The sequence below is a fragment of the Scyliorhinus torazame genome, chromosome 6 (genome assembly GCF_047496885.1).
Source record: "Scyliorhinus torazame isolate Kashiwa2021f chromosome 6, sScyTor2.1, whole genome shotgun sequence".
Lineage (NCBI taxonomy): Eukaryota > Metazoa > Chordata > Chondrichthyes > Carcharhiniformes > Scyliorhinidae > Scyliorhinus > Scyliorhinus torazame.
Genome location: NC_092712.1, coordinates 282,406,227 through 282,425,886, shown reverse-complemented (window position 1 = coordinate 282,425,886; position 19,660 = coordinate 282,406,227). Strand labels below are relative to the sequence as shown.

The window sequence follows — 19,660 nt, the reverse complement described above, 5'->3', positions numbered from 1 at the left end:
TGTGAAGAGCGGATGTACCCAAGGATTTTGAGGAGTGGATGCAACCGAGGATTTTGAAGAGCGGATGCACTCGAGGATTTTGATGAGCGGATGCACCTGAGGATTTTGAAGAGCGGATGCACCCGAGGATTTTGAAGAGCGGATGCACCCGAGGATTTTGAAGAGCGGATGTTCCTGAGGAGAGTGAACAGTGGATGTACCCAAGGATTGTAAACGGCGAATGTACCAGAGGACTTTGAAGAGCGGATTCACCTGAGTGTGAACAGTGGATGTATCTGAGTGTGAACAACGGATGCACCCGAGGAATGTGAACAGTGGATGTACTGAGAATGAAGACCGGATGCACCCGAGGATTGTGAAGAGTGAATGTACTGAGTGTGAACAGCTGATGTACCCGAGGATTGTGAAGAGTGGATGCACCCGAGGATTTTGAAGAGCAGATGGAAGACACCAGTGGGATGCCAGAGCTCCAGGAGAATCAGGGGGCAGAAGTGAGTGCAGTAGCCATCACTAAGGAGAAGGTTCTGGGGGAACTGAAAGGACTGAAGGTGCATAAGTCACCTGGACCGGATGGACTACACCCCAGGGTTCTAAAAGAGATAGCTGAGGAGATTGTGGAGACATTTGTGGTGATCTTTCAGGAATCACTGGAGGTAGGAAGGGTCCCAGAGGACTGGAAAGTGGCTAATGTAACACCACTGTTTAAGAAGTAAGGGAGGCAGAAGATGGGAAATTATAGGCAGTTATCCTGACTTTGGTCATTGGTAAGATTTTAGAGTCCGTTATTAAAGATGAGATTATGGAGTATTTGGAAGTGCATGGTAAAATAGGACTGAGTCAGCATGGCTTTGTCAAAGGGAAGTCATGTCTGACAAATCTGTTAGAGTTCTTTGTGGAGGTAACGAGGAAATTAGACATGGAGAACCAGTGGAGGTGAGTTATTTAGATTTCCAGAATCTAAATAATGCCGCATAAGAGATTGTTAAGTAAGTTAAGAGCCCATGGTGTTAAGGGTAAGATCCTGGCATGGATAGAGGATTGGCTGACTGGCAGAAGGCAGAGAGTGGGGATAAAAGGGTATTTTTCAGGGTGGCAGCTGGTGACTAGTGGTGTGCCTCGGGGTCTGTGCTGGGACCACAACTTTTCACAATATACATTAATGATCTGGAATAAGGAACTGAAGGCACTGTTGCTAAGTTTGCAGATGATACAAAGAACTGTAGAGGAACAGGTAGTATTGAGGAAGCAAGGGGGCTGCAGAACGATTTGGACAAGCTAGGAGAGTGGCAGGTTCAGTCGGCAGTTAAGAAGGCAAATGCAATGTTAGCATTCATGTAGAGAGGGCTAGAATACAAGACCAGGGATGTACTTCTGAGGCTGGAAAAGGCTCTGGTCAGACCCCATTTGGAGTATTGTGAGCAGTTTTCGGCCCCCTATCTAAGGAAAGATGTGCTAGCCTTGGAAAGGGTCCAGAGAAGGTTCACAAGAATGATCCCTGGAATGAACAGCTTGTCGTATGAGGAACGGTTGAGGACTCTGGGTCTGTACTCGTTGGAGTTTAGAAGGATGAGAGGGGATCTTATTGAAACCTACAGGATACTGCGAGGCCTGGATAGAATGGACGTGGAGAGGATGTTTCCGCTTGTAGGAAAAACTAAATGCAGAGGACACAGAGGAACGATCCTTTAAAACAGAGATCGGGAGGAATTTCTTCAGCCGGAGGATGGTGAATCTGTAGAACTCTTTGCCGCAGAAGGCTGCGGTGACCAAATCACTGAGTGTCTTTAAGACAGAGATATATAGGTTCTTGATTAATAAGAGGATCAGGGGTTATGGGGAGCAGACAGGAGAATGGGGATGAGAAAAAAATCAGCCATGATTGAATGGTGGAGCAGACTCGATGGGCCGAGTGGCCTAATTCTGCTCCCATGTCTTATGGTCTTCTGTACCCGAGGAGCGTGAACAATGGATGCACCCGAGGATTTTGAAGAGTGGATGTACCCAAGGAGTGTGAACAGCGGATGCACCCGAGGAATTTGAAGAGCAGATGCACCCGAGGATTGTGAAGAGCGGATGTACCCGAGGAGTGTGAAGAGCGGATGCACCCGAGGAGTGTGAAGAGCGGATGCACACGAAGATTTTGAAGAGCGGATGCACCCGAGGATTTTGAAGAGCAGATGCACCTGAGGATTGTGAAGAGCAGATGCACCCGAGGATTGTGAAGAGCGGATGTACCCGAGGAGTGTGAAGAGCGGATGCACCCGAGGAGTGTGAAGAGCGGATGCACACGAGGATTTTGAAGAACGGATGTACCCGAGGGTTGTGAACAGTGGATGTACCTGAGTGTGAACAGTGGATACAGCCGAGGAGTCTGAACAGCGGATGTACCGGAGTGTGAACAGCGGGTGTACCCGAGGAGAGTGAACAGGGGATGTTTCCGAGGATTGTGAACAGTGGATGTACCTGAGGAGCGTGAAGAGCTGATGCAGCCGAGGATTGTGAACAGTGGATGCACCTGAGTGCATCTGAGGAGTATTAACAGTGGATGTACCCAAGGATTGTGAACAGTGGATGCACACGAGGATTTTGAACAGTGGACATACCCGAGGATTGTGAACAGCGGATGCACCTGAGGATTTTGAAGAGCGGATGTACCCGAGGAATTTGAAGAGCGGATGTACCCGAGGATTGTGAAGAGCGGATGTACCCGAGGATTGTGAAGAGCAGATGTACCCGAGGATTGTGAAGAGCGGATGCACCCGAGGATTTTGAAGAGTGGATGCACTCAAGGATTTTGAAGAGCGGATGCACCTGAGGACTGTGAAGAGCGGATGCACCCGAGGAGTGTGAAGAGGGGATGCACCCGAGGACTGTGAAGAGCGGATGCACCCGAGGAGTGTGAAGAGCGGATGCAGCCGAGGAGTGTGAGGAGTGGATGCACCCGAGGATTGTGAAGAGCGGATGCACCCGAGGATTGTGAAGAGTGGATGCACCCGAGGATTGTGAAGAGCGGATGCACCCGAGGACTGTGAAGAACGAATGCACCCAAGAACTGTGAAGAGCGAATGCAGCCGAGGAGTGTGAAGAACGGATGCACCCGAGGTGTGTAAACAGCGGATGTGCTCGCGGAACGTGAACAGCGGATGCACCCGAGGACTGTGAAGAACTGAATCAGCCGGGGAGTGTGAAGAGCAGATACATATCAAGAAATGTGAAGTGTGGAGGCGGCACCTGAGGCAGAAAAAAGCTACAGAAACCAGTCACCTATGTCAGACTCCTGCCATTGACTACAGCTCCACCTTCAACACCATAACCCCAGCCAAGCTCATTTCCAAGCTTCAAAACCTAAGACCTGGCTCCTACCTCTGCAACTGGATCTTCGACTTCCTGACCCACAGACCTCAATCAGTAAGGATAAGCAACAATACCTCCTCCACAATAGTCCTCAACACTAGGACCCCACAGGGCTGTGCATTTAGCTCCCTACTATACTCCTTGTAGACACACGACTGTGTGGCAAATTTCAGCTCCAACTCCATCTATAAGTTCGCTGATGACACGACCGTCATGGGTGGGATCTCAAACAAGGACTAGTCAGAGTACAGGAGGGAGATAGAGAACTTAGTGATATGGTACAATCTCTCCCCCATTGTCAACAAAACAAAAGAGCTGGTCATTGACTTCAGGAAGTACATGCTCCTGTTTATCAATGGTGCCGAGGTGGAGGTGGTTTAAAGCTTCAAGTTCCTAGGTGTAAAAATCAGCAACAATCTGTCCTGGTCCACCACAGCGGTGCTATGTCCAAGAAAGCACAACAGTGCCTTAACTTCCTCAGGAAATTTGACATGTCCTCAATGACTCTAACCAGGTCATTACGCAAGACATTGGGATTATAGGAGATGAACATAGGTCTCCAATCACCACTATCCCACAACCAGCCTTCCCCTGATATTTTGGCACGATCACCTGAAAGCCTATGTGTATTACATAGGGCATGTAGCATGATATGGAGATACCACCGCATGTGTGCAAATATGATTTATATACACAAAGCAGATAACATGTGCAAATCATGGTGACTGTAATAACCTGCAGGAGGAGTATGAGCCCCCCGCTAACTACGGAGATGATAATCATACTGTATAAAAGGTCGGCCAGATAGGAACCGACTGACAGAAAGCGAGGGCCAAGTGAGGTTCAACCGGGCCCCTTGCAAATAGTACGTTCTTATAAATAAACATCTTCTTTTGTTACTCATCTAACTCCCCTTGGCTTTAATAACCTGGCGACAAAGATAAACTGGAACTGTTGATGTGCAACTCTGCCGACTATGCCATCTCTCCGTGACTTTGCTTCTCCTAATATGACGTTAAGTACTTCACGGTGCCTTTGCTTGGTTAATTGGATGCTTTTGACCCTGCTGTTGAACCCTGCATTCAGTACGTGGAACGTTTGAGATACTTTTTCCAAACAAACAACATTATCGAAAAAAGCAGCAGTGATCCTATTGATGGCCTGTGGAGTGCACATGTTCAGCGTAATTGGGGGCCTCACATTTCCGGCGGCATTGGATACATTAGCATTTGACCAACTAATTGCGCTGCTGGGGAATCATTTCAACCCGACCCCGCCCATCATTCTGCAGAGGTACAGACTCAATGCAGCAGAAAGGTCGGAAGGAAAGTCAAGTATGTTTCCTATTTGTGCGAAATCGTTGAATATTGTCAATATGGCGCTGTGTTGGAGGATATGCTCTGTGACCGCTTGTTTGCGGTATTAACAATCGCAAGATACAAAAGAAGCTCCTAGGTGAAGGTTCCTTAACATTCCAGCAGGCTTTGCAAATTTCTCCTACACAGGAGTGCCACTCGGAGTGTACAGGGACTCCAGGGAATGGAGGTTAATGTTGTCTGGGACCACTCCCCGCCCCCCCGCCCCACCCCCCGGCCATCTCTCGGCGACTTGGAATGGACCACCATGCTGTAGCCTGAGGTCTCGAGGCCAAGGACCGTGGCACACACCCTCTCCAGATTCGTAGGTGCCAACTCCACCCCATGTGAGAAGTGTGGGCTTTGGGGTCACCGAAGCTGCCGGCAGCGTGATGGACAGCGCCTTGACGGCCCAGAACAAGGTAGGCGTCAGCCCCATGATAGGATCCTATGTTCGGACGATCCTGAAGAAGGTGAAGATGAGTCGGAAATGCAGCTAAACTGTCTGGCTGTCCCATGGGCAGCGCTATTCATATCCGTGTGTGGGTCAATGGACACTTAATTCAAATGGAGTTGTATGCAGGTGCTGCCGTCTCGATGGAGCCGCACCATGTGTTCGACTGGATCCAACACGGTGTGTGTCAATTATCGTTGGCTGATTCAGACACCCGCCTCGCCACATATACAGGGGAGCATTTGGTTATAGTGGGCTCTAGATTCGCCTTGGTGGTCTACGGGTGTCAGTTCTTGCGCCTTCCCCTTGTTGTGGTTCAGGGACACGGCCCCAACCTGTTGGGTCAGGATTGGAGTCACCATTTGCGGATCGACTGGCAATATATCCTCCAAATGGAGACTGGGACTTATCTATAGTACTGCAAAAGTTCCCCGACGTTTTCGGGCCCGGCCTTGGGAAAACTAAAGGAGCCGTTGCGAAAATCCAGGTGGTTCCGCAGGCCCAGCCCCTTTCTTCCGTGCTCGACTGGTCCCTTATGCTATTGTTAGGAAGGTCGAGGCCGAATTGTAGCGATTGGAGAGCCTCAGGACAATTCAGGCGACATGGTGGCACCGGCGCTTCCGGTGATGAAACCGGATTGAACTGTCCGCCTTTGCAGGAATTACAAGTTAAACATCAATACAGCTTCCAGTTTAGACCAATACCAACTACCTTGATCTCTACGTCATGCTGGCAGGTGGTTCTACATTCACCAAATTAGATATGCGCAATGCTTATTTACACTGCACAAGACCTCGAGAAAACATGTCGCAAACAATAGTCAAAGGATTGCATGAATACACTGGCTTCCATTTGGCGTCTCCTCAGCATGCACTGTGTTCCAATGTGTCACGGAGGGGATATTAGGTGGCTTTCCGCGCGTGGCTGTCTATCTTGATGATGTGTAGATCACGGGGACCATGGAGCCTGAGCACTTTAAAAACCTTGAAGCGGTATTGCGGAGACTTCCGGAATATGGCGTGCACCTGCGTACGGTGAAGTGCATTTTCAATGCTAAACAGGTGGTGTATTTGGGCTACCGGGCTGACTAGGTTCGCCTGCACCCAGCGGCTGACAAAGTAAAGGCTATCAAGATGGCCCCCAAGACCCTACAAAGCTTCACTCCTTCTTAGGCCTGATCAATTATTACAGCTGTTTTAATCCAAATTTAGCGACAATCCTGTCTCCCCTTCACTTTCTCCTGCAGGAAAGCTGGCCCTGGGTTTGGGGCAAAGAACCGGAGTCTGCTTTCCGGCTGGCAAAGCGGATGTTGGTTTCGTCAAGAATACTGACCCATTTTGACGCAACTAAGCCCCTGTAACTAAGGACGCCATACGATCTGGTGCTGGTTAAGGTGCGACATTTGGTTTTGTCCGGTGAACCACGGCAACAGCTTCTAGAAGAGTTAAAGACTTTTTCTACCAAGATGTTGAAGCTGATCATCGAGGATGGTATCCTCCTGTGTCGTCCCTGAAAAAGGGCAGGCATTGGTTCTAAAAGACCTTCATGCGGCACATCCGGGTGTCTCCAAGATGACAATGTTGGATCGGTGATACGTCTCGTGGCCGGGAATCGATCTGGACCTTGAGCTGGTAGCCCAGCGCTGCCCTGTTTGTCAATACCATCAAAAGCTTCCGGCAGCGGAGCCTCTGCACCCTTGAGAGTGGCCTGGACATCCCTGGGCTTGCATTCACGTGGATTTCACTGGCCCACTTTTAGGATCCATGCTTCTCACCTTGGTGCAAGTGCACTCAAAGTGGCTGGAGGTCCACAAAATGGCATCCATCACCTCCCGCGCAACCATTGAATGGTTGCGCACCTCTTTTTCGGCCCACAGTTTAGCAGAGGTGCTCGTTATTGACAACAGGGCCTCGTTTACTAGCATGTATTCGCCATGTTCACACCATTCTTTATCATCGGGCGTCGAATGGACTGGCAGAGCGCGCCATATAGATGATGAAGCGGGGCCGAAAGTAACAAACCACAGGTTTGATGGATACTCGGATGGCATGTTTTCTGTTCTCATATAGAACTGCACCTCATGCTGTGACTGGGGTGGCCCTGGCGAAATGTTGATGCGTCATCAACTCTGGTCTTGGTTGGTTTGTTGCTCCTCGACAGTGCGCCACATACAAGATCTACAAGCACACAGCCAGACTAGGCATAGTCTTCTATGACACTTCGCACCTGATGAGGTCCTGGCTGGCTTCTCGGGTTTGTCGTTCGTCAAATCTGTTCCGTATCAAACCAGGGCCATGTTCAAGGTCAGTTCATGAAGCGTCACCTAGATCACCTCTGTGCCCGGCAGCCCACCACTTGGGAAGCTCCTTGGGGGAAGTGTACCCAGTCCTGCCAGTTGCTCTGGTTCCGAAGCCTGTGCATCCAGCTCCATCATCTTTTTCTCGTGATACCGAGATGCCTGATGGCTGGTTGTCTGATTCTGATATGGAACGCAGACCTCTGGGGTCTCTGACCCGGACATTGTTGTTTGGCCACCTTTGGCGGGCTCTCTGCCCAGATGGTCCAGCCGCAAGCGTTGTTCTCTGGCTTGTTATATGCCGGCTGGTCCGGTCCCACCACCAGGCAATGATGTGCTGAAGCCAAAGCTTCTGCGTCATCCGCCATCTGCTGGGACTGCACCGGTTTCTTCAGTTCTTTCCTTGACATCGGTGTTTTTAACTTCTTCATCTACTCTTCATCTTAATCGTCCTCATCATTCCCTTTGGGGGTCTTTGGACTTTGGTGGGGCAGGAATGTACGCACTGGGTGGGTTTGATTGTTTTCCCCTGTGGCTTGAGGAGTATGAGCTCCCTTCTAACTACAGGGCCTATAACCATGTTGTATAAAAGGTCAGCAAGATAGGAACTGACCAACACACAGAGAGAGGACCCGGTGAGGTTCAACCTGGCCCCTTGCAAATAGGACGTTCTTACAACTAAACGTTTTCTTTTGTTACTCATCTGACCCCCTCGCCTTTATTTTTATTTATTTCGTTATTCATTGCAATCTGACTCCCCTTGTCTTTAATTTTATTTATTTTTTTATTTATTCATGGGATGTGGGCATCGTAGATTGGGTCAGCATTTATTGCCCATCTCTAAATGCCCTTGAGGCGTCAGTTAAGAGTCAACCGCGTTACTTTGGATTTGGAGTTACATGTAGGCCAGACCAGGCAAGGATTGTAGATTTCCCTCCCTAAAGGACATTAGTGAACCGGATGGGTTTTTATGACAATCGATAATGGTTTCATGGCCACATTGGACTTTTGATTCCAGATTTTTATTGAATTCAAATTTCACCATCTGCTGTGGCGGAATTTGAACCTTGGTCCCCACTGCATTATGCTGGGTATCTCGTTTACTAGTCCAGTGACAAAACCGCTGTGCGGCCGCCTCTCTGAGACAATGCATTGAAGAACGGAACTCAGACATGGTCAGTCATTGACGAACCACTCTTCTCACCTCTTTTCTGACAACAACTAGATTTTGCAATAAAAAGGCCATAGTAAAAAGTACTATGCTTACCTGATGTCCTCCAACAGTGCACAGCCTGCATTTTAAAAGAAAAGTAGCTCTATAAAAACCTTTGGATTATTTTGACCCGTGCAATGTTTGATCCTTTCAAATATTCTGAGGATAAGCCATATTTTTACACCAATCGAACATTAACTGTCTGGGAAAAAACACGCATCTTGCAGACCAGAGCCTTTCAAGTTGTGTAAATGAATTCTGGATACTTGCTCATTTTGCACAGGAACTGCCACCTAAAATGTTTATCTTCAGATAGTGAATAATGAATTGATTTACTGGAATATTAGAGGATACATATGTCTTAGACCTTGATTTTCTATTCAGGTGGGAGCAATGCCTTATGTGGTCCTCTATCTGAACTACTCAAGTCTATTTTAAGCTATGGGAATCATAACAAAAACAATTAAATCTAGATTAGGTAACTGGGGGAGGCAGGGGAGTTGGCTGAATGAAGTGCACTATAGCAAGGTTTTGAAATAATCATGGCCAAGCATGGCGGCTTGGCTATTACATTCTACAGCTCAAATATTTACATGCTACACCAAGGAGCCCAATATCACATTATGTTTGAAATGCCAAGATCACACTCCTCTGGTGGGGCCACATGGTTAGTCATTAAGTACTGTAAAAGAGAAGCCAGGAAGTCATAAGACCCAAGGCTGGATTTTGTGTTGCAAGTTTGCCCCCTTACTGCTGCCAGCGAGGATGTGAAATTGGTGTGCCGTTCGCTGGTGGCGGGTTTCTTTACTTCCGCCACCCCACGCCGCCGGGAAATCTGCGAGCGGAGGTGCCTGCTGGCAGGACCAGAGAATCCCGCCACCAGCAAATGGCCGGAGATGTTTCTCTTTTCCCCTGAGTTAGTAGATGATTTCAATTAAGTAATAAGTCTTACAACACCAGGTTAAAGCCGACAGGTTTATTTGAAATCCCGAGCTTTCAGAGCGCTGCTCCTTCGTCAGGTGAAGTCACCTGATGAAGGAGCAGCGCTCTGAAACCTTGTGATTTCAAATAAAGCTGTTGGATTTAACCTGGTGTTGTGAGACTTCTTATTGGACCCACCCCAGTCCAGCACGGCATCTTCACATCATGATTTCAATTAAGGCAGCAATAGGAATATTACAATTCACACCAACCCACTTTAGTTTAGGGAAGAGCACTCTTTCCAGCAATCTTTGCTGGTGGTACTCTTGTACATGCTGGGTGAGAAATGATTGCCAATGTATACTGCCACTCCCTATTAAAGGTCACGCATAAATATTGGCTGCCAGGGCCAGGTAACAAGGGGTTACCAGTTCCCAGGGAACCATATGCAGGGAGTCAATACCATCAGGAGAGGAGGGGAGAAAATTGATGAGAACAAAATGCAATGCTCACATATAAAATAAACTTAGCTGGTTCGACCATTTAATATGCAACTTCCCCATAGTTCCTTGTACTTGCTTCTCATACTGCATGGAGCGTTGTTCCTGGAGAACCCATTGCAAAAATACATCGTCCATTGAATTATTTCAGATTTTGAGGTTCATCAGCACTTTGAGGCTTTTATGGAGATTTACAGCTTCAATGCTGGTCTCTCTAGTTTTTCAGTTCCAGACTGTCTTTAATATGTGACAGGCTGCCGGGTGGCGTGAGCAGCCTAATTTGCCTTTTCCTACCACATGCAGTTTGCAAATGTTGTGCTACTTTTCCATTTATTCAATCTTCAGGTCTTTTTAAGTGATGGAACAATATTAAGACAAATTTTGCTTCACTGACGCACCAGTAAATATGCGTTAAACTGTCCATGGCGCAGTCGTGAGACCTGATTCTGTGAATGTAAGGAATATGTAAGCATTATGCAAGATGTAATTATGAGACAAAACACTGAATTACCGTCTTTTTATAAAATGCCTTGAGTAATCAAGTGACAGTAATATCAGCGCACTGAACTCAAATGAAACATTAAATCAAGATTAGTAGCTCCGGGGGATTCATTAACCATCCTTTCACCTCTGCAATCTAGGTTTCAATCCAACCTTGGATAAAAGTCTCTGTCAAGAGTGAAATTAATTAATTCCTTGGAAAGATTTATGGTCTGAGAAAAATGGAGGAAGAAAGGTTTGTTGACTGAGTACGAGAACTGATGGAAAAGGTCATTTGTGTGACCAGTGTTCTGCACCACCATTTAAGTTTCCGAAGGTGTATGTAAGGATCAACACGGCCAAATTAAAAGTGCTTCCTCTCAAACGCAGAGGTAAATTATTTTCCCATAAGCTTTCAATGGTCACTTTATAAAACCAGATTAATGACACAAGGGATGGAGTAGCTTTCCGACTGAAATATATAATGTATAACATATTGGTTAGGCAGAAATAATCCACTTTCATTTAAATAAAACCCTACTACTTCTTCAAGAGATTTGGAAGCACTTTACATCCAATAAATGCTTTTGAAGGATAGGGGCAGGAATACCGGCACAATAACATAGAAGGTAACTACCCATTAGTGGGAGCAGAAGTAGGCCATTCAGCCCATCAAGTTGGCTCTGTCATTCAACAAAATCATGAGTGATCGGATATGATAGTGCTCAACTCCACTCTCCCACCTTATCCCCATAAACCTTGATTCCATTACGGGTTAAAAATCTGTCTGTCCCAGTCTTGAACATATTTAACAGCCCAGCCTCTACAGCTCTCTGTGGTAAAGAATTCCACAGATTCACTATCCTCTGAAAGAAGAAATTCCTCCTCATCTCTGTCTTAAATGGGTGACCTCTTGCTAGAGGTTATGTCCTCTGGTGCTAGCCTCTCCCACAAGGAGAAGCATCCTCTCAGTATTTACCCTGTCAAGCCCCCTGAGAATCTTATGTGTCTCAACAAGGTCGCCCCTCATTCTTCTGAACTCCAATGCGCACAGACTCAACTTACTGTCTTATGAGAAAATCTCTCTATACCAGGGATCAACCTCCTCCACTCTGGCCTGCCTGACTGGCCCTGATGCTCCCAAACTGAACATAGCTGACTTTGAGGTCACATGGCCTTGATGTGTCCCATCCACCAGGTACAGTTCCAGCAGTGGCCACCACAATCAGTGGAGCTGCTGAGCAGCCAGCCCTCTGATTGGGCCGACAGCTCTTGGAGTGTGCCATTGTCCTTACGACAGCTTCAGTGGCAGTCACTTAATTAGCTGTCACCATCAAAATGTGGCCCTGGGTTCCACCAAAGCAAGGTTGCAACATCCGCATCCATTCTAACGGCACTTATGAATCCAGTAGTGAGATGCCTATTGCCAACATTAAACTTTAAATCCAGCCGTCTCTTTTTCAAAATGGCAAGCACACCTTCTCAGGGCTTCAAGAGGGCTTCTGGTGTCATCTCAGTTATAATAATAGGCTGCTTGATGTTGATCTGGAAATCAACTAATGTTACAGTACGTCATGCCAGGCTATTATAGGCTGATTTTCCCAAGCCCAGACATATTTTTAAGTATATTCTATCTTCATGAATTTGTGCTTCAAAATTTGGTATTGTTCAGCTATTCACCTCTTTTGACACTCCAAATGTCAAAACTATTATTATATAGAAAACCAGTGCTTTGTGTGCATTAAGTAATTCAGACATCTGATGGGGAATGGGAATATATAATACATTCTGCAAGTTGTTGTTCATTTTCCAAAAACCACATGTTTTTTTTATTATAGAATAATAGAATTATATTTCTATGTGCTGCCACAATTGGGGGTGGGGGTGGGGGGGTTGGGAGCCATGTCGCTGGCCGGGGGGGGGGCTTCGGCGAGGGCTTCGGGCACTGGTGGGGGGTTGTCCAGGGGTGGCGAGGGGTTACTGGGTCATTATTTGGCAGGTCGGGTCTGTGCGCGGCTGGCGCCACGTTGCACGGCACGGCCATGCGCATGTGTGGCAACATGCCCGGTCATTCAGCAGCCGTTTTTGCCGTGGAAGCCGGGAGCTTTACCCGGCGCGGCTGCTAGCCCCCCAACAGTCCCGGAACCGGTGCAGCTGCTGCGCCGTTTTTTCTGGTGTAATAACGCCACTGTTCCCGCGCCAGCGTCAGCGCTTAGTCTGGATATCAGAGAATCCAGCCCCTCATATCTACCCTGAATGTTAGAGCATAACATGCGTTTTGTAAATTGCTTTATCTTTCTAATCTTGTATTGTAAAGTTAATTTTTGTTTGTTCAAAACTGTGGAATTGTGGGGCTTTATTCACTGAGCAAGTGTCTTGAATATTGAATTTTGTCCATTTTAACAAAATGCTATTGGTCCCTAGCTGGAGCTTCCCAATGGATTGGGGGCCTGGTCTGGGATCATAACAATGTACAAATACAGAAACATTGAAAATAGGAGGAGTAAGCCATTTGGTTCATCGAACCTGCTCCGCCGTTCAATGTGATCATGGTTGATCCTCTATCTTAACTCCCACTCTCTCCTCATACCCCTTGATCCCTTCAGCTTCCATAAATCTCTTTCTTTCTTAAATATATTCAGTGACTTGGCCTCCGCAGCCTTATGGGGTAGAGAATTCCACAGATTCACCACCCTCTAAATGAAAAAATTTCTCCTCATCTCAATCCTAAATGGCCTAGCCCATAACCTGAGACTGCGACCCCTTGTTCTTGACCCAGCGAGGGGAAACTTCATCCCTGCATCCAGTCTGTCCAGCCCTATCAGAATTTTATACATTTCAAAGAGATCTCACTCATTCTTCAAAGTTCCAGTGAATACAGGCCTAGTCAACACAATCTCTCCTCATACGACAATCCTGCTACCCCAGGGAACAGTCTGGTGAACCTTTGCTGCACCCCCTCTATGGCAAGTACATACAGAGTGAGAAATTTTACAAAATATTGCAAATGAGACCCGCACAAAAGGGAGGCTGATGATGAAAGACTGGCTGGCAATCAGAAATGGCCCCATTGTGCTAATGAACTGACAGGGAAACATAGATTGACGGTAGGTCCATGAGCTCAGGGTACAGACCATTTAATCATGAATCTGCTTCAAATCATTTTAATAAATCCAACCTGATAGAAATTTTAAAGAGTTGGTTACATTGATGGTTTTAATAGAGCGATTAAAATATTAGCAAACCAAAGATAAACAGAGATTTGGCTGAATATCTGATTACCGTTACTTGGCAGTTTACCAAAGAATCATAGACCTGGAATTTATGGGGCTGGAGTGGAAATGTTGCTTAGCATTCACCGCCCCTTAAGGGTGACTGGCCTAATGCGCACCTTACCAACCCCCTGTATTATGAGGAACAGATCAGAGGTAGGCAGGAAGGAGTGCGCTGACCACCCAACATATTTTACCTGCCGCAAAATCCAGCCCATAGTGTTAATGACATTTTCTTACACTAATCTGATGAAAATCATGAACGACAAAATGTGTTATCCTGAGTGCTTCCAGCATAAAGACAAAAGTAAAACAATCTGAAGAAAACTCCAGACAATATAAACAGAAGATGCTGCAGAGTTAGAAGACATTTGGAAATGATGGTCAGAAAATGAAAACATCCTCTTTGTCACCTAAAGGAATTGCTTTTTAGAATTAGGTCAAGATGATTTAAAAATTGTCATATCCACGTGGTGTACCACAAATGTATGAAAAATTAACTTTATTTTATGTAAAAACATAGAGAATGGGCAGTCTGCATTCTGACAAGATGGAGTCAAGAGGCACAGGTAACCCCTCTCCTTGGCTGAGAATATACATTAAACTGTCCAAGACTGAAGTTAAACTGCTTCTCTGGTCAGGATATTAAAATGTAAATTACTTTTTTGGGATGTTCTATTGAGAAGATACTAAACATTTACTCCTGTGGAGTTAACAGCTAATACTACGTTTACTTGACCTGATGAAGGAGCAGCGCTCCGAAAGCTAGTGATTACAAATAAACCTGTTGGACTTTAGTGTTGTGAGACTTCTTACTGTGCCACCCCAGTCCAACGCCTGCACCTCCACATTTTGTTTACTGAAACTCCTGCACGGCCACCACAAGACTTAGTGGCTGCAGAACAGAATGGGTGTAAAACCACTCTTAAAAAAAAACACTTGCAAAGGAATGCAAATGGCTGGGTTTTAAACCTCGTTGTGTGTCAAGGCTAACATTATGAGGGCCAATTTGTGTGGACAATAGGGGTGACTACACAGTGGTCACCTGACTGAAACAAGCTTGTGATAAGGAACATTTATTAACACACATTTTGAAAGCGGCCTCAGGAAGACAAAAATAAAGACAGAAAAAGATGGGCAAACTCAACCAGTCTGGCAGCATCTGCAGACAGAAAAACAGAGTTAATATTTTGAGTCCAATGTGACACTCCTTCTGAATTAGGAGGTTAGTCAGTCCGGGAGACAAAGAGATCACAAAGCAAACGCCCAGCAGAAAAAAGATTCTGCCGAGAATCCCCCAAATGGAAGATAAGTTGCCAACTGATTTGAGGAACAAAGCCAGGTCTCCGCCACAGGGGTTCAGCCACACATTGAACTGGAGCAAAGCCAGTAACCTCCTGATGCCAGGAGTAAGCCACAGTATATTACTCATCAGAAACTTTCAAAATTCCTTTTGTTCAGTGAATCAAAATAAAATCTCTTGGCCTACAAATTCCAGTTTCCATATTGAAAGACAAAGGGAGGTTGGGGGGCCTTTCTGGGCCCGTTATGGGCACAAATCCCATTATGGCCGCTATCACTCGTGAGAGGGCCATAATGGGATTTAGGCCGGGGAGATCTTGGAATGAGGCCTTCCCCAATAACCACCACCCCACCCCGTGACATAATCAGGTACACGCCCAGTGATGGCATGAACCTGATTGTGATCAATTTACATGGATTTAAATATGCCTCCACTGTTTCTTCCGGGAGTGTCAGCAGTTCCACTTTTCTCCAGCAATCAAGTTGACGATGGCATGGGCACGGGAGGCCAATGCAGCCGACAGGTGGAACACTATGGCGGGGAGGGGGCTGGAGTTCCCACTCTATGTAGATGCCGGTGATGGGGGGTTGGGGCACTGAAGCCCTAATGCCGGCGGTAGTGGTGGGGAAAGTGAAGCCCCAATGCTGGAAATGGTGTTGGGAGGGGAGGGTGCACTGAAGCCCCAATGCCAGTGATGGTGGTGGGGACACTGAAGCCCCAATGCCGGCGATGGTGGGGGGGACACTGAAACCCCAATGCCAGCGATGGTGGTGGGGACACTGAAGTCCCAATGCCAGCGATGGTGGTGGGGACATTGAAGCCCCAATGCCGGCGATGGTGGTGGGGACACTGAAGCCCCAATGCCGGCGATGGTGGTGGGGACACTGAAGCCCAAATGCCGGTGATGGTGGTGGGGACATTGAAGCCCCAATGCCGGCGATGGTGGTGGGGACACTGAAGCCCCAATGCCGGCGATGGTGGTGGGGACACAGAAGCCCCAATGCCGGCGATGGTGGTGGGGACATTGAAGCCCCAATGCCGGCGATGGTGGTGGGGACACTGAAGCCCCAATGCCGGCGATGGTGGTGGGGACACTGAAGCCCAAATGCCGGCGATGGTGGTGGGGACACTGAAGCCCCAATGCCGGCGATGGTGGTGGGGACACTGAAGCCCCAATGACAGCGATGGTGGTGGGGACACTGAAGGTCCATTGCCGGCGATGGTGGTGGGGACACTGAAGCCCCAATGCTGGCGATGGTGATGGTGGCACTGAAGCCCCAATGCCGGCGATGGTGGTGGGGACACTGAAGCCCCAATGCCGGCGATGGTGGTGGGGACACTGAAGCCCCAATGCCAACGATGGTGGTGGGGACACTGAAGTCCCAATGCCGGCGATGGTGGTGGGGACACTGAAGCCCCAATGCCGGCGATGGTGGTGGGGACACTGAAGCCCCAATGCCGGCGATGGTGGTGGGGACACTGAAGCCCCAATGCCGGCGATGGTGGTGGGGACACTGAAGTACCAATGCCGGCGATGGTGGTGGGGACACTGAAGCCCCAATGCCAGCGATGGTGGTGGGGACACTGAAGGCCCAATGCCGGCGATGGTGGTGGGGACACTGAAGCCCCAATGCCAGTGACGGTGGTGGGGACACTGAAGCCCTAATGCCGGCGATGGTGGTGGGGACACTGAAGCCCCAATGCAAGTGACGGTGATGGGGACACTGATGCCCCATTGCCGGCGATGGTGACAATGAAGGTCCAATGCCAGTGATGGTGGTGGGGACACTGAAGCCCCAATGCCGGCGATGGTGGTGGGGGCACTGAAGCCCCAATGCCGGCGATGGTGATGGGGGCACTGAAGCCCCAATGCCGGCGATGGTGGTGGGGACACTGAAGGTCCAAATCCGGTGATGGTGATAGGGACACTGAAGCCCCAATGCCGGCGATGGTGGTGGGGACACTGACGCCCCAATGCCGGTGATGGTGGTGGGGACACTGACGCCACAATGCCGGCGATGGTGGTGGGGACACTGAAGGTCCAATGCCGGCGATGGTGATGGGGACACTGAAGCCCCAGTGCCGGCGATGGCGATGGGGACACTGAAGCCCCAATGCCAGTGATGGTGGTGGGGACACTGAAGTCCCAATGCCGGCGATGGTGGAGGGGACACTGAAGCCCCAGTGCCGGCGATGGTGGTGGTGACACTGAAGCCCCAATGCCGGCGATGGTGATGGGGGGCACTGAAGCCCCAATGCCGGCGATGGTGATGGGGGCACTGAAGTCCCAAATCTCGTGATGGTGATGGGGACACTGAAGCCCCAATGCCGGTGATGGTGGTGGGGACACTGAAGCCCCAATGCCGGCGATGGTGGTGGGGACACTGAAGCCCCAGTGCCGGCGATGGTGGTGGTGGCACTGAAGCCCCAATGCCGGCGATGGTGATGGGGGGCACTGAAGCCCCAATGCCGGCGATGGTGATGGGGGCACTGAAGCCCCAATGCCGGCGATGGTGGTGGGGACACTGAAGGTGTAGTGCGAGCGATGATGGTGGGGACACGGAAGCCCCAATGCCGGCGATGGTGGTGGGGACACTGAAGGTCCAATGCCGGCGATGGTGGTGGGGACACTGAAGCCCCAATGCCGGCGATGGTGGTGGGGACACTGAAGGTCCAATGCCGGCGATGGTGATAGGGGCACTGAAGCCCCAATGCCGGCGATGGTGGTGGGGACACTGAAGCCCCAATGCCGGCGATGGTGGTGGGGACACTGAAACCCCAATGCCGGCGATGGTGGTGGGGACACTGAAGTCCCAATACCGGCGATGGTGGTGGGGACACTGAAGCCCCAATGCCGGTGATGGTGGTGGGGACACTGAAGTCCCAATGCCGGCGATGGTGGTGGGGACACTGAAGCCCCAATGCCGGCGATGGTGATGGGGGCACTGAAGCCCCAATGCCGGCGATGGTGGTGGGGACACTGAAGCCCCAATGCCGGCGATGGTGGTGGGGACACTGAAACCCCAATGCCGGTGATGGTGGTGGGGACACTGAAGGTCCAGTGCCAGTGATGGTGGTGGGGACACTGAAGTCCCAATATCGGCGATGGTGCTGGGGACACTGAAGCCCCAATGCCAGTGATGGTCGTGGGGACACGTAAGCCCCAATGCCGGTGATGGTGGTGGGGACACTGAAGCCCCAATGCCGGCGACGGTGGTGGGGACACTGAAGTCCCAAATCCGGTGATGGTGGTGGGGACACTTAAGTCCCAATGCCGGCGATGGTGGTGGGGACACTGAAGCCCCAATGCCAGTGATGGTGGTGGGGACACTGAAGCCCAAATGCCGGTGATGGTGGTGGGGACGCTGAAACCCCAATGCCAGCGATGGTGGTGGGGACACTGAAGCCCCAATGCCGGCGATGGTGATGGTGGCACTGAAGCCCCAATGCCGGCGATGGTGGTGGGGACACTGAAGCCCCAATGCCGGAGATGGTGGTGGGGACACTGAAGTCCCAATGCCGGCGATGGTGGTGGGGACACTGAAGCCCCAATGCCGACGTTGGTGGTGGGGACACTGAAGTACCAATGCCGGTGATGGTGGTGGGGACACTGAAGGTCCAATGCCGGTGATGGTGGTGGGGACACTGAAGCCCCAATGCCGGCGATGGTGGTAGGGACACTGAAGCCCCAATGCCAGCGATGGTGGTGGGGACACTGAAGCCCCATTGCCGGCGATGGTGGTGGGGACACTGAAGCCCCAATGCCGGAGATGGTGGTGGGGACACTGAAGGTCCATTGCCGGCGATGGTGGTGGGGACACTGAAGTCCCATTGCCGGCGATGGTGGCGGGGACACTGAAACCCCAATGCCGACGATGGTGGTGGGGACACTGAAGCCCCAATGCCGGCGATGGTGGTGGGGACACTGAATCCCCAATGCCGGCGATGGTGGTGGGGACACTGAAGTCCCAATGCCGGCGATGGTGGTGGGGACACTGAAGCCCCAATGCCGGCGATGGTGGTGGAGACACTGAAGCCCCAATGCCGGCGATGGTGGTGGGGACACTGAAGCCCCAATGCCGGCGATGGTGGTGGGGACACTAAAGTCCCAATGCCGGCGATGGTGGTGGGGACACTGAGGCCCCAATGCCGGTGATGGTGATGGGGACACTGAAGCCCCAATGCCGGCGATGGTGGTGGGGACACTGAAGCCCCAATGCCGGCGATGGTGGTGGGGACACTGAAGCCCCAATGCCGGCGATGGTGGTGGGGACACTGAAGTCCCAATGCCGGCGATGGTGGTGGGGACACGGAAGTCCCAATGCCGGCGATGGTGGTGGGGACACTGAGGCCCCAATGCTGGCGATGGTGGTGGCGACACTGAATCCCCAATGCCGGCGATGGTGGTGGGGACACTGAAGCCCCAATGCCGGCGATGGTGGTGGGCACACTGAAGCCCCAATGCCGGTGATGGTGGTGGGGACACTGAAGGTCCAATGCCGGTGATGGTGG

At 49.9% G+C, this 19,660-nt stretch overlaps 1 protein-coding gene across 2 annotated transcripts in view; it reads right to left on the bottom strand.

The window, feature by feature from the left end:
- LOC140425470 (uridine phosphorylase 1-like) overlaps positions 1-19,660 on the bottom strand; it is a 194,986-nt gene that overhangs the window by 42,087 nt on the left and 133,239 nt on the right. The gene's annotated exons all lie outside the window — the stretch shown is intronic.